The sequence below is a fragment of the Oncorhynchus nerka genome, linkage group LG14, assembly GCF_034236695.1.
Source record: "Oncorhynchus nerka isolate Pitt River linkage group LG14, Oner_Uvic_2.0, whole genome shotgun sequence".
Classification (NCBI taxonomy): domain Eukaryota; kingdom Metazoa; phylum Chordata; class Actinopteri; order Salmoniformes; family Salmonidae; genus Oncorhynchus; species Oncorhynchus nerka.
The window spans coordinates 32,684,254-32,700,605 of record NC_088409.1 but is presented as its reverse complement, the minus strand read 5'-3'; positions in this window follow the sequence as shown (position 1 = coordinate 32,700,605).

The following is a 16,352-nucleotide window of genomic DNA, read 5'->3' as shown; positions in this document are numbered from 1 at the left end:
CATGAATCAGGCCTTCATGGTCGAATTGCTGCAAATAAACCACTACTAAAGGACAACAATAGTAAGAAGAGACTTGCTTGGGCCGAGAAACACAAGCAATGGACATAAGACCGGTGGAAATCTGTCCTTTGGTCTGATGAGTCCAAATTTGCGATTTTTGGTTCCAACCGCAATGTCTTTGTGAGACGCAGAGTAGTTGAACGGATGATCTGCACATGTGTAGTTCCCACCGTGAAGCATGGAGGAGGTGTGATGGTGTAGGGGTGCTTTGCTGGTGACACTGCCTGTGGTATATTTAGAATTCACACTTTAACCAGCATGGTTACCACAGCATTCTGCAGTGATACCCCATCCCATCTGGTTTCCTCTTCGTGGGACTATAATTTGTTTTCAAAAGGACAATGACCTAACACACCTCCAGGCTGTGTAAGGGCTAATTAACCAAGAGAGAGAGTGATGGAGTGCTGCATCAGATGACCTGGCCTCCACAATCAAACCAATTGAGATGGTTTGGGATTAGGTCGACCACAGAGTGAAGGAAAAGCAGCCAACAAGTGCTCAGCAGATGTGGCAACTCCTTCAAGACTGTTGGAAAAGCATTCCAGGTGAAGCTGGTTGAAAGAATGCCAAGAGTGTGCAAAGCTGTCATCAAGGCAAAGGGTGGCTACTTTGAAGAATCTAAAATCTAAAATATATTTTGATTTGTTTAACACTTTTTTGCTTACTACATGATTCCATGTGTTATTTGATAGTTTTGATGTCTTCACTATTATTCTACAATGTAGAAAATAGTCAAAATAAAGAAAAACCCTTGAATGAGTAGGTGTGTCCAAACCTTTGACTGGTACTGTATATCAAACAAGACTTTCATCAAATCTATCAAACAAGATACATAAACAATCTAATTATGCCATGTTCCATTGAACTTATGTCTATTTATTTTTAACTATACAAGTGGCTAGAAGACATTTCTACTTCCTCAAACCGTCATTATATTGAATTGTTCGAAAATCAGCATTAATCAATTTACAAGACATCCAACATCTTCAGATGGAAAACAGCAACACAAACTGTTGATTTTTCAAAGAGAGATTAGTTTTGAGACACATTTTTCTCAGTAATTGCTCATCAGCCAGGGCAGGACAATCCACCTCTCTAAATCAGGCGGAGCAGATAACTTCAACAATGGAAAAGCTAAGGACCTCTACAATACATCAGCTGACACTCAGCAGGTTTTGCATCACACAGTCCTGCTCTCTCAGAATAACCCTGGTCTTCTCAGAATAACCCTGGCCTTCTCAGAATAACCCTGGTCTTCTCAGAATAACCCTGGTCTTCTCAGAATAACCCTGGCCTTCTCAGAATAAACCCGGTCTTCTCATAATAACCCTCGTCTTCTCAGAATAACCCTGGCCTTCTCAGAATAACCCTGGTCTTCTCAGAATAACCCTGGCCTTCTCAGAATAACCCTGGCCTTCTCAGAATAACCCTGGTCTTCTCAGAATAAACCCGGTCTTCTCATAATAACCCTCATCTTCTCAGAATAACTCTGGTCTTCTCAGAATAACCCTGGCCTTCTCAGAATAACCCTGGCCTTCTCAGAATAACCCTGGCCTTCTCAGAATAACCCTGGCCTTCTCATAATAACCCTGGTCTTCTCAGAATAACCCAGGTCTTCTCAGAATAACCCTGGCCTTCTCAGAATAACCCTGGCCTTCTCAGAATAACCCTGGCCTTCTCAGAATAACCCTGGTCTTCTCAGAATAATTCACTGTGGAAATGCTTTGACTCAATTATGTTTTTAGGTTCCAGTTTTGATTGCTGCTTTGTTGGGTGAAAGAGATGGGGGGGGATTATTTGTTTTCTCTATTTCTTTCTCCTTATTTCTCTCGTCAAACTCCTACACCGTGAACTTTCACCCCAGCATGTTGTTCTAAACAAGCACCTGAACACGTTCTTCCTCAAATCAATTATACTCCCTTAATCCATGTTAGTATGTACATTACAGAATTTACACGCAGAATGAGTGTGTGTGTATGCGTGTGTGTGTGTGTGTTTGTGCGTGTTTGAGTGCTTGTGACCCTGTGTGCCTTGTCACACTCATCAAGTTTATTTTCATCACAGCAGGAGAGAGAATCTTTAGTTGCTGTGGAGCCAGAGCGTACTGAACCTACTTCACTCTGTGGATTCTACACTTTCATCTCAACCAGGAACAATAGGGCATACATTACTGTTAATTTTGTCACATACTGACAAGCGGGGGGTGGCAGGTAGCCTAGTGGTTAGAGCGTTGGGCCAGTAACCGAAAGGTTGCTAGATCAAATCCCTGAGCTGACAAAGTATATCTATGTTGTTCTGCTCCTGAACAAGGCAGTTAACCAACTGTTCCTAGGCTGTCATTGTAAACAATAATGTGTTCTTAACTGACTTGACTAGTTAAATAAAAATAAGATCAAGAAATGCATGGCTGTGTTGTGTAAGTGACTCTGAGAGTGTAATAGCATGGTGCTGGTATCTAACCGTTGATCGTGACAGGCTTTGTTTGACTTTCCCTTAGGTAAACATTCCAGTTGTATCCCTCTGTCCATGTAGCACCATGCCACTCCACTGGGCCTCGTAAAGCTGTGGTGCAGCTGGCCCAGAACACAACTGATGAGGGGGCTTTCATCCTCTCTTTCCATTTAGCCTTTATCTTTGATGAGGGGAATCAGAGATAAGGCTGGACTTGCCATGAGAAAACAGGGAGACACATGAAGCCAGAGAGGAGGATGTAGGTGTTCTGTTTCAGGATCCTGTCGGACTTAGTGAGAAAAGGTTGTGAAAATAACACTGGAGTCAAAAGCTGAGTATGAGACCCATGTGTGAAATCGCCAACAGAGGGATTAATTGAGACTGTGAAAGGAGCATTAGAGTGGCGGGCGGGCTGGTAGGAGGACCACTCCTTTCATAGAGGTATGTGTGAGCCAACCCAATGCAGCACAAGTCTTACAGAAAAATGTCTGTCCCACTTTTGGAAGAGAGGGGGTTTCAAGGATGAGGGTTCAAGGATTCTTTGAGAGTGACCTCATATAGCATGAAGAAAGTGGAAAATATAATACAATATGGCTTTATTCCAAAAACACAAACTGAAAGGTTTGAGATTTAGGTTTCGTTGCTGTGTGGCCTTTTAGGTGGTTTGTGAGGGATGTCATCACGCAAGCAAGACGATAGACACTGTATGAAATTCAAATGTATGATCCCACTTCAAATCAAATTGTATTAGTCACAGAGACCTTGTAGACCTTGAAATGCTTACAGTGCCTTGCGAAAGTATTCGGCCCCCTTGAACTTTGCGACCTTTTGCCACATTTCAGGCTTCAAACATAAAGATATAAAACTGTATTTCTTTGTGAAGAATCAACAACAAGTGGGACACAATCATGAAGTGGAACGACATTTATTGGATATTTCAAACTTTTTTAACAAATCAAAAACTGTAAAAATTGGGCGTGCAAAATTATTCAGCCCCTTTACTTTCAGTGCAGCAAACTCTCTCCAGAAGTTCAGTGAGGATCTCTGAATGATCCAATGTTGACCTAAATGACTAATGATGATAAATACAATCCACCTGTGTGTAATCAAGTCTCCGTATAAATGCACCTGCACTGTGATAGTCTCAGAGGTCCGTTAAACGCGCAGAGAGCATCATGAAGAACAAGGAACACACCAGGCAGGTCCGAGATACTGTTGTGAAGAAGTTTAAAGCCGGATTTGGATACAAAAAGATTTCCCAAGCTTTAAACATCCCAAGGAGCACTGTGCAAGCGATAATATTGAAATGGAAGGAGTATCAGACCACTGCAAATCTACCAAGACCTGCCCGTCCCTCTAAACTTTCAGCTCATACAAGGAGAAGACTGATCAGAGATGCAGCCAAGAGGCCCATGATCACTCTGGATGAACTGCAGAGATCTACAGCTGAGGTGGGAGACTCTGTCCATAGGACAACAATCAGTCGTATATTGCACAAATCTGGCCTTTATGGAAGAGTGGCAAGAAGAAAGCCATTTCTTAAAGATATCCATAAAAAGTGTTGTTTAAAGTTTGCCACAAGCCCCCTGGGAGACACACCAAACATGTAGAAGAAGGTGCTCTGGTCAGATGAAACCAAAATTGAACTTTTTGGCAACAATGCAAAACGTTATGTTTGGCGTAAAAGCAACACAGCTCATCACCCTGAACACACCATCCCCACTGTCAAACATGGTGGTGGCAGCATCATGGTTTGGGCCTGATTTTCTTCAGCAGGGACAGGGAAGATGGTTAAAATTGATGGGAAGATGGATGGAGCCAAATACAGGACCATTCTGGAAGAAAACCTGATGGAGTCTGCAAAAGACCTGAGACTGGGACGGAGATTTGTCTTCCAACAAGACAATGATCCAAAACATAAAGCAAAATCTACAATGGAATGGTTCAAAAATAAACATATCCAGGTGTTAGAATGGCCAAGTCAAAGTCCAGACCTGAATCCAATCGAGAATCTGTGGAAAGAACTGAAAAGTGCTGTTCACAAATGCTCTCCATCCAACCTCACTGAGCTCGAGTTGTTTTGCAAGGAGGAATGGGAAAAAATTTCAGTCTCTCGATGTGCAAAACTGATAGAGACATACCCCAAGCGACTTACAGCTGTAATCGAAGCAAAAGGTGGCGCTACAAAGTATTAACTTAAGGGGGCTGAATAATTTTGCACGCCCAATTTTTCAGTTTTTGATTTGTTAAAAAAGTTTGAAATATCCAATAAATGTCGTTCCACTTCATGATTGTGTCCCACTTGTTGTTGATTCTTCACAAAAAAATACAGTTTTATATCTTTATGTTTGAAGCCTGAAATGTGGCAAAAGGTCGCAAAGTTCAAGGGGGCCGAATACTTTCACAAGGCACTGTACTTACAAGCCCCTAACCTACAATGCAATTTCAAAAATACGAATGAGAATAAGAAATAAAAGTAACAACTAGTTAAAGAGCATTGCCTTTAAATTGATTCACTTGGGTCAAACGTTTCGGGTAGCCTCCCACAAGCTTCCCACAATAAGATGGGTGAATTTTGGCCCATTCCTCCTGACAGAGCTGGTGTAACTGAGTCAGGTTTGTAGACCTCCTTGCTCACCCACGCTTTTTCAGTTCTGCCCACAAATGTTCTATGGGATTGAGGTCAGGGCTTTGTGATGGCCACTCCAATACCTTGACTTTGTTGTCCTTAAGCCATTTTGCCACAACTTTGGAAGTATGCTTGGGGTCATTGTCGATTTGGAAGACCCATTTGTGAACAGGCTTTACAGTGGGGCAAAAAAGTATTTAGTCAGCCACCAATTGTGCAAGTTCTTCCACTTAAAAAGATTTTCTATGGGGTTGAGATCTGGAGACTGGCTAGGCCACTCCAGGACCTTGAAATGCTTCTTACGAAGCCACTCCTTCGTTGCCCGGGCGGTGTGTTTGGGATCATTGCCATGCTGATAGACCCAGCCACGTTTCATCTTCAATGCCCTTGCTGATGGAAGGAGGTTTTCACTCAAAATCTCACGATACATGGCCCCATTCATTCTTTCCTTTACATGGATCAGTCGTCCTGGTCCCTTTGCAGAAAAACAGCCCCAAAGCATGATGTTTCCACCCCCATGCTTCACAGTAGGTATGGTGTTCTTTGGATGCAACTCAGCATTCTTTGTCCTCCAAACACAACGAGTTGAGTTTTTACTAAAAAGTTCTATTTTGGTTTCATCTGACCATATGACATTCTCCCAATCTTCTTCTGGATCATCCAAATGCTCTCTAGCAAACTTCAGACGGGCCTGGACATGTACTGGCTTAAGCAGGGGGACACGTCTGGCACTGCAGGATTTGTATCCCTGGCTGCGTAGTGTGTTACTGATGGTAGGCTTTGTTACTTTGGTCCCAGCTCTCTGCAGGTCATTCACTAGGTCCCCACGTGTGGTTCTGGGATTTTTGCTCACCGTTCTTGTGATCATTTTGACCCCACGGGGTGAGATCTTGCGTGGAGCCCCAGATCGAGGGAGATTATCAGTGGTCTTGTATGTCTTCCATTTCCTAATAATTGCTCCCACAGTTGATTTCTTCAAACCAAGCTGCTTATCTATTGCAGATTCAGTCTTCCCAGCCTGGTGCAGGTCTACAATTTTGTTTCTGGTGTCCTTTGACAGCTCTTTGGTCTTGGCCATAGTGGAGTTTGGAGTGTGAGTGTTTGAGGTTGTGGACAGGTGTCTTTTACACTGATAACAAGTTCAAACAGGTGCCATTAATACAGGTAACAAGTGGAGGACAAAGGAGCCTCTTAAAGAAGAAGTTACAGGTCTGTGAGAGCCAGAAATCTTGCTTGTTTGTAGGTGACCAAATGCTTATTTTCCACCATAATTTGCAAATAAATTCATTAAAAATCCTACAATGTGATTTTCTGGATTTTTTTTTTTTTCATTTTGTCTGCCATAGTTGAAGTGTACTTATGATGAAAATTACAGGCCTCTCTCATCTTTTTAAGTGGGAGAACTTGCACAATTGGTGGCTGACTAAATACTTTTTTGCCCCACTGTACATGTAGGTAGAGTTATTAAAGTGACTATGCATAGATAATAACAGAGAGTAGCAGCGGCGTAAAAGGGGGGGGTTATGCAAATTGCCTAGGTAGCCATTTGATTAGATGTTCAGGAGTCTTATGGCTTGGGTGTAGAAGCTGTTTAGAAGCCTCTTGGACCTAGACTTGGCGCTCCGATACCGCTTGCCGTGCGGTAGCAGAGAGAACAGTCTATGACTAGGGCGGCTTTGGATGGCAGGAAGCTTGGCCCCAGTGATGTACTGGGCCATACGCATTCCCCACTGTAGTGCCTTGCGGTCAGAGGCCGAGCAGTTGCCATACCAGGCAGTGATGCAACCGGTCAGGATGTTCTCAATGGTGCAGCTGTAGAATCTTTTGAGGATCTGAGGACCAATGCCAGATCTTTTCGGTCTCCTGAGGGGAATAGGTTTTGTCGTGCTCTCTTCACGACTGTCTTGGTGTGTCTTGGTATGCTTGGACCATGTTAGTTTGTTGGTGATGTGGACACTGAGTAACTTGAAGCTCTCAACCTGCTGAATGGGGGTGAGCCTGGCCGTCCTTTTCCTGTAGTCCACAATCATCTCCTTATTCTTGATCACGTTGAGGGAGAGGTTGTTGTCCTCACACCCCACAGCCAGGTCTCTGACCTCCTCCCTATAGGCTGTCTCGTCGCTGTCGGTGATCAGGCCTACCACTGTTGTGTCATTGGCAAACTTAATGATGGTGTTGGAGTCGTGCCTGGCCGTGCAGTCAAGAGTGAACAGAGAGCAGAGGAGGGAACTGAGCACGCACTGAGGGGCTCCAGTGTTGACGATCAGCGTGGCGGATGTGTTGTTACCTACCCTCACCACCTGGGGGCAGCACGTCAGGAAGTCCAGGATCCAGTTGCAGAGGGAGGTGTTTAGTCCCAGGGTCCTTAGCTTAGTGATGAGCTTTGAGGGCACTATGGTGTTGAACGCTGAGCTGTAGTCAATGAATAGCATTCTCACGTAGGTGTTCCTTTTGTCCAGGTGGGAAAGGGCAGTGTGGAGTGCAATAGAGATTGCATCGTCTGTGGATTTGTTTGCGCGGTATGCAAATTGGAGTGGGTCTAGGATTTCTGGGATAATGGTGTTGATGTGAGCCATGACCAGCCTTTCAAAGCACTTAATAGCTACAGACGTGAGTGCTACGGGTCGGTAGTCATTTAGGCAGGTTACCTTAGTGTTATTGGGCACAAGGACTATGGTGGTCTGCTTAAAACATGTTGGTATTACAGGCTCAGACAGGGAGAGGTTGAAAATGTCAGTGAAGACACTTGTCAGTTGGTCAGCTCATGCTCGCAGTACACATCCTGGTAATCCATCTGGACCTGCGGCCTTGTGAATGTTGACCCGTTTAAAGGTCTTACTCACATCGGCTGCGAAGAGCGTGATCACACAGTCGTCCGGAACAGCTGGTGCTCTCGTGCATGTTTCAGTGTTATTTTCTTCGAAGCGAGCACAGAAGTAGTTTAGCTCGTCTGGTAGGCTTGTGTCACTGGGCAGCTCTCGGCTGTGCTTCCCTTTGTAGTCTGTAAAGGTTTGCAAGCCCTGCCACTTGCCATCTGATTGGTTGAAGATAAAATCACATGATCAGTCCCTGAACAAACCTCCATGTCTGAATACCATCATAAAATGTACATTTACAGTATTGTACACTTGTACATTTAGGCTATATACAGTACTGTATACATTTATAATACACTTACATTATACTACACAGTTAGCAATGGAAGACAGTAGTACCACCAGCAAATCTTTTCAAATATATTCAATAAAACATTTTATCTAAAGCCTTATTGGTTTTTGCATCTGTAACCTTTCTCTGTGCAGACGTATCAAACTGGACTGTGTTGTTTGCTGTGACATTTTCTGACATTTGAGCATATGAACAAACATTTCAGATGGGACAAGAATATATAATCTGCACTAGCATCAAGATAATTCCTAAAACTAACAGTGAAGTTTGTGCTTGTGTGGCTAGGATCAATATAATAGACAAGATGATCTTTTCACAGTTGAATAACAGGTTGGTGGAGTAAACAAGCCTTCTGTTCAGGCAGATGGACGCACTCACTCACACGCACGCACGCACGCGCACACACACGGACAGACAGTGGCCCTCTGCTCGTCACAGGGAAAGACATATACAGTACCTTCGGAAAGTATTCAGACCCCTTGACGTTTTCCACATTTTGTTACGTTACAGCCCTATTCTAAAATGGATCAAATATTTTTTTCCCTTATAAATCTACACACAATAACCCATGATGACAAAGTAAAAAACAGGTTTTGCACGTGTATTAAAAATAAAAAACATTAATACCTTATTTACATAAGAATTCAGACCCTTTGCTATGAGACTCGAAATTGAGCTCGGCTGCATCCTGTTTCCATTGCTCATCCTTGAGATGTTTCTACAACTTGATTGGAGTCCACCTGTGGTAAATTCAATTGATTGGACATGATTTGGAAAGGCACACACCTGTCTACAGTGGCTTGTGAAAGTATTCGCCCCCCTTGGCATTTTTCATATTTTGTTGCCTTACAACCTGGAATTAAAATATATTTTTGGGGGGGTTTGTATAATTTGATTTACACAACATGCCTACCACTTTGAAGACGCAAAATATTTGTTTTTGTGAAACAAACTAGAAATAAGACAAAAACATTTTTTTGGAGCATGCATAACTATTCACCCCCCCCCCCCCCCCTCCCCCAGAGTCAAAGTCAATACCTTGTAGAGCCACCTTTTGCAGCAATTATAGCTGCAAGTCTCTTGGGGTATGTCTCTATACGCTTGGCACATCTAGATCTAGCCACTGGGATTTTTGTCCATTCGTCAAGGCAAAACTACTCCAGCTCCTTCAAGTTGGATTGGTTCCAATGGTGTACAGCAATCTTTAAGTCATACCACAGATTCTCAATTGGATTGAGGTCTGGGCTTTGACTAGGCCATTCAAGACATTTAAATGTTTCCCTTAAACCACTTGAGTGTTACCTTAGCAGTATGGTTAACCTGTTGCGACGAGCCATCCCGGATCCGGGATCGTGAATACAGCCTCAAGCTCATTACCATAACGCAACGTTAACTATTCATGAAAATCGCAAATGAAATGAAATCAATATGCTAGCTCTCAAGCTTAGCCTTTTGTTAACAACACTGTCATCTCAGATTTTCAAAAATATGCTTCTCAACCATAGCAAAACAAGCATTTGTGTAACAGTATTGATAGCTATTGATAGCTAGCGTAGCATTTAGCGTTAGCATTCAGCAGGCAACATTTTCACAAAAACCAGAAAAGCATTCAAATAAAATAATTTACCTTTGAAGAACTTCGGATGTTTTCAATGAGGAGACTCAGTTAGATAGCAAATGTTCAGTTTGTCCAAAAAGATTCTTTGTATAGGAGAAATCGCTCTGTTTGGTACATCACGTTTGGCTACCAAAACAAAACGAAAATTCAGTCATCAAAACGCCAAACTTTTTTCCAAATTAACTCCATAATATCGACTGAAACATGGCAAACGTTGTTTAGAATCAATCCTCAAGGTGTTTTTCACATATCTCTTCGATGATATATCGTTCGTGGAAGTGTGCTTTCCCCTCTGAATCCCATGGGAAAATGCCTGCAGCTGAAGATTACGCACCAATTTAGACAAAGGACACCTGGTAAATGTAGTCTCTTATGGCCAATCTTCCAATGATATGCCTACAAACACGTCACAATGCTGCAGACACCTTGGGGAAACGACAGAAAGGGCAGGCTCATTCCTGGCGCATTCACAGCCATATAAGGAGACAATGGAAAACAGAGCCTCAAAAATTCTGCTCATTTCCTGTTTGAAGTTTCATCTTGGTTTCGCCTGTAGCATCAGTTCTGTGGTACTCACAGATAATATCTTTGCAGTTTTGGAAACGTCAGAGTGTTTTCTTTCCAAAGCTGTCAATTATATGCATAGTCGAGCATCTTTTTGTGACAAAATATTGCGCTTAAAACGGGCACGTTTTTTTTATCCAATAATGAAATAGCGCCCCCATAGGTTGAAGAGGTTAAGGTCATTGTCCTGCTGGAAGGTGAACCTCCGTCCCAGTCTCGAATCTCTGGAAGACTGAAACATATTTCCCTCAAGAATTTCCCTGTATTTAATACCATTCATAATTTCTTCAATTCTGACCAGTTCCCCAGTCCCTGCGATTAAAAACATCCCCTCAGCATGATGCTGCCACCACCATGCTTCATTGTGGGGATGGTATTCTCGGGGTGGTGAGAGGTATTGGGCTTCCGCCAGACATAGCGTTTTCCTTGATTGCCAAAAAGCAAAAGTTTAGTCTAATCTGACCAGAGTACCTTCTTCCATATGTTTGGAGAGTCTCCCACATGCCTTTTGGCAAACACCAAACGTGTTTGCTTATTTATTTTTTTAAGCAATGGCTTTTTTCTGGCTAGTCTTCCGTAAAGCCAAGCTCTGTGGAGTGTGTGGCTTAAAGCGGTCCCATAGACAGACACTCCAATCTTCGCTGTGGAGCTTTGCAGCTCCTTCAGGATTATCTTTGGTCTCTTTGTTGCCTCTCTGATTAATGACCTCCTTGCCTGGTCCATGAGTTTTGGTGGGCGGCCCTCTCTTGGCAGGTTTGTTGTGGTGCCATATTCTTTCCATTTTTTGATAATGAATTTAATGGTGCTCTGTGGGATGTTCAAAGTTTCAGATATTATTTGATAACCCAACCCTGATCTGTACTTCTCCACAACTTTGTCACTGACCTGTTTGGAGAGCTCCTTGGTCTTCATGGTGCCGCTTGGTTGGTGGTGCCCCTTGCTTAGTGGTGTTGCAGACTCTGGGGCCTTTCGGACCTGGTGTATATATATTGAGATCATGTGACACTTAGATTGCACACAGGTGGACTTTATTTAACTAATTATGCGACTTCTGTTTGGAAGTTTGTAACCATCAAGACTCTTCCTTGAGCTGACCCCCCACCAAACTAAGCAATCGGGGGAGAAGGGCTTTGGTCAAAGAAGTGACCAAGAACCCGATGGTCACTCTGACGGAGCTCCAGAGTTCCTCTGTGGAGATGGGAGAAATTTCCAGAAAGACAACCATCTCTGCAGCACTCCAACAATCAGGCCTTTATGGCAAAGTGGCCAGATGGAAGCCACTCCTCAGTAAAAGGCACATGACTGCCCGCTTGGTGTTTACCAAAAGGCACCTAAAGGACTTTCAGATCATGAGACAAGAGTCTCTGGTCTGATGAACCAGATTGAATTCTTCTGCCTGAATGTCAAGTGTCACATCTGGAGGAAACCTGGCACAATCCCTGCAGTGAAGCATGGTGGTGGCATGATCATGTTGTGAGGATGCTTTTCAGCGGCAGGGACTGGGAGACTAGTCAGGATCGAGGGAAAGATGAACGGAGCAACTACAGCGAGATCCTTGATGAAAACCTGCTCCAAAGCGTTCAGGACCTCCGACTGGGGCGAAGGTTCACCTTAAAACCAGACAACTACCCTAAGCACAAAGACAAGACAACGTAGGAGTGGCTTTGGGACAAGTCTCTGAATGTCCTTGAGTGGCCCAGCCAGAGCTTGAACCCGATCTAACATCTCTGGAGAAACCTGAAAATAGGTGTGCAGCAATGCTCCCCATCCAACCTGACAGAGCTTGATGATCCAACCTGCAGAGAAGAATGCGAGGAACTCCCCAAATACAGATGTGCAATCTTGTAGTGTCGTACAAAAGAAGACTCAAGGCTGTAATCACTGCCAAAGGTGCTTCAACAAAGTACTGAGTAAAGGGTCTGAATTTGCAGTTTTTGATTTGTTATTATGGAGTATTGTGTGTAGATTGATGAGGGGGAGAAACAATCTAAACAATTTTAGAATAAAGCTGTACCTAACAAAATGTGGAAAAAGTCAAGGGGTCTGAATACTTTCCGAATGCAGTGTACATATCACAGACATATACATATCACATCTACGTATAACAGACATGTACATATAACAGACATATACATATCACATATATGTAGAACAGTTACAGTGAGAGAGACAGGAATGGCTAACACCCAAACTATCGAGGATTGAACCGGATGTAGACGTGATGTGGGATTTGGACATGAAGCTAGTGTTAGGGCTGTTGTTGAGGCTAGGGTAGGGTTGAACCAGATGTGGACATGAAGTGGGATTTAGACCAGATTTGGGGCGGCAGGTAGTGGTTAGAGTGTTGGGCCAGTAACCGGAAGGTTTTTGGATCAAATCCCCGAGCTGACAAGGTAAAAATCTGTCGTTCTGCCCCTGAACAAGGCAGTTAACTCACTGTAAGACGCCATTGTAAATAAGAATTTGTTCTTAACTGACTTGCCAGGTTAAATGAATAAATGTTTAAAAAATGAAGCTAGGGCTATTTCAACCTTAGCCTCAACCACAACACTAACTGATGCATGTGTGTTTGTGTACTTCTTATGGTGGCTATGAACATACAGTACTATTTCTGTTGTGTGTTACAATGTGTTATTTACACATGCTGTGTGTATGTGTGTCACATTCTTGGGGGCAACAGCAGGCCCTCACCTGTCTGGGCTCCACTACAACAACGGGCTCTGGTTTCCCCACTGGGCCTGCTCCAAAGCCCTGTCATAAACAGCACAGGATTAGACAATCAGAATTGGTGCCTTCTTGTCTTTCTTTAGGGACGCGCCACCAAAATGGACACCTTCTGTTTGGACAATATTCTGCAGTTGGCAACTGTGGTGGCTAAGCTAACCTCTGTGTGTTGCTTCTGGAAGTTAACAGAGAGAGAGGAGGAGGGGTCATGTACTAACGAACAGTACTTATTCCTCCACAAATGATGAGCAAACAACCAGTTCTGACCAACAGTCGTTTTCTGGCTGGGTAGGACCTAAATCCAACAGATCCATTTGCCTTGGTCATTGAGAATATATCACAACATTGGCTTGGTCGTTTCCCTCCCCAAGAGCTTGAGAATGGAAAGGCATTTGTAAATTATTAGTGAGTTTATGGAGTGTTGGATGGATGTATACAGCCAGCCCATGGGTGGATGTATAGTCACAGTGAAAGGTAGCATTATAAATGAAGCTGGTCATTAACCCCACTGGACCACCATTAGACATGCACTGATACTTCTGCAGGGAAAGGGGGGAGGGGAGTGTGAAAGATGACTCTTATTTCCTCTATGGGGAAACCCCAAGTCATTTCAATATCCTAGTTAATCCAATCAGAACATCTAACGGTTGGAGATTTAACAATAGAACCCTAACCAGAGTGGACATAATACCTGAGTAATATAGCAATGTGTTTAAATCCACTCCATAGACCTCCTCCAGTCCAGCATCTGGTAGCTATCCAGGCCATTGAGGAGGCCATGCATTGAACCTCATCTAATTATCGAAATACAATTATTCTAGTTGATTTTGTTGACTAATTAGGTTACATAGTGTTCTCTTTAAAAATAAAAATAATAAAAATACTGTGCATAAAGTATATAAATCCAACAAATATATTGCATACATCCAATCTTTATCAACCATGTATGCTTTCCTCCCTAACCAATGTTAAACGTATGAGCCAGACCTGCATTAAAATAATATTTCAGGTATTTCGATTACTTTTAAACACATTTCAAAAGAAGTATTAAGACCACCTTTCTTTTTTTAAAACAGTAGTTGAATATTGGAATATATCTGTAAAATACACATGGAAAATATTTTGAAATACTTAAATACACAGACTCAAATGCACTCCCATGCATTTAACCCAGGTATTTGAAAATAGTATTTGAAATAAGAATTTGAAAATACTTTCAAATACTATTTGGTAGACTATTTGGTTTTTACAAATAACTATTCAAATACAATATATATGTATATATATACAATATATATATATATATATATATATATATATATATATATATATACATATATATTGTGGGTGGGTGGGTAGGTAGGTAGGTTATAGGCTGACCCTTATAAGAAAAAGTCATACATGACTCTTGCAGAAATACAAACCGGGGCTTTACTTGGCTCATCGCGCTCTACCAACTCCTTGTGGCGGGCCGGGTGGCTGCAGGCTGACCCCGGTAGCCAATTGAACTGTGTTTCCTCCGACACATTGGTGCGGTTGCCTTCCATGTTAAGCTGGCGGATGTTAAGGGCGGGTCATGTAGAGCGGGTCATGTTTCGGAGGACGCATGACTCTACTTTTGCCACTCCCAAGCCCTTTGGGGAGTTGCAGCGATGAGACAAGATCGAAAATTGGGGAGAAAAGGGGGTAAAATAGAAAAAATGTATATGATTCTCACACATGTGCATACCCACAGATGTTGATGTACCAGCCATATTGAAACCAACTATTACTAAGTTTATCATTGCAGACAACTGTTTAACTTCACAACAATGCACACATTACTCACACTCTTGTTACAAAATATGCTTTTATCATGATCCTATGAATCATCTTTTATGCAGTGATGGTGAAATGGACAATCAAACATTGGATAATAAAATTACCATGCTGTCTGTTTCATTGTGCTTTCTGTCCATTATTTTGAAAGATTGTGCATCGTCCCACATGAAATTCTCTGAAGGATGAGTAAAGGATCCAGCAGGTTTGTCCTAGAGGAAAGTGGCCCCAAAAATCCTGGGGAATATCCTGCAGGACTTCCTATCCTATACAGTATATTCTGCTGTATTCCCGCAGATTTTTTCATGCAGGATTCCTGTAGGGGAATATTCATTCTTTTAGATCGCTATGCTAATTTACATTCTAAAGTGCTTGTTTTTTTTCTCTTTTTTTGTGTATTCTGACATTTCAGGAGAAATCTTAGTTTGTTAATCATTTATTAACAAGGGATTATAAATAAGCTCTCTAGCCTGCCTATCAAACTATGTTCTTTTGTATGAACTTGTGATTTAAAAAAAGAAGTCCAATACCATGACAAATATCTCCTTCCTTCTGGACCTAGCTGAGGAAGCAAAGTGAAGAAGAACCTATGGGTTTAAAGGGTATTCATGTCCTTGTAATAGCTATGGCAGACAGGCACAGGGATGGGGAGAGTGATGCAGTGCTGGAGCCTGAGCTGTCTAGGGTTGAAACGACTATAGCAAACACCCAGTAAACATCCATCAGACAGTAGAGAGGGGGGGAGGAGAGGGGGAGATAGAGAAAAAGAGGGAGAAAGAGAGTGAAGAAGCTCCTCATCACTGACCTCTCTAGACCCACAAATCTTTTCGCTTAATTGGAGATCGTCCCGTATCGATTTTCATCCGTCTCTTTATTTGCCGTAGCAGCCACACATAACCAGGGGACATTTATTGTGCTTCTCACTGCTAAAATGTCCCATCTCTGAAACACTATTAAATTGAATCATTGCAGAAAATGGTTTAAGTAAACATCACAGTTTTGGGGTGTCTTTTTTGCCTTTAAAAAACAACAACTTGCAATTCACTTCAGTTGTTTTGTGTATTATTAGCTGGACAGAATGTAATACTTTTATTTTTATGGTTAATGTAATAGTAAAGATACAGTTTCATGTAGTCCAATAGATTTTTTTCCCTATATGTTTTTCAGTATCTATAGTCAATATAAGTTAATTATTGCATTTACACTCAAATGCCTACAGTAGCCTACAATAGAAAACACACATGTAAATTATGAGCATTTTTTCTTTGGAAAAAGTGTTGTTTATTAATTTTTTTCATAGAATTTGTAAATCAAACACAC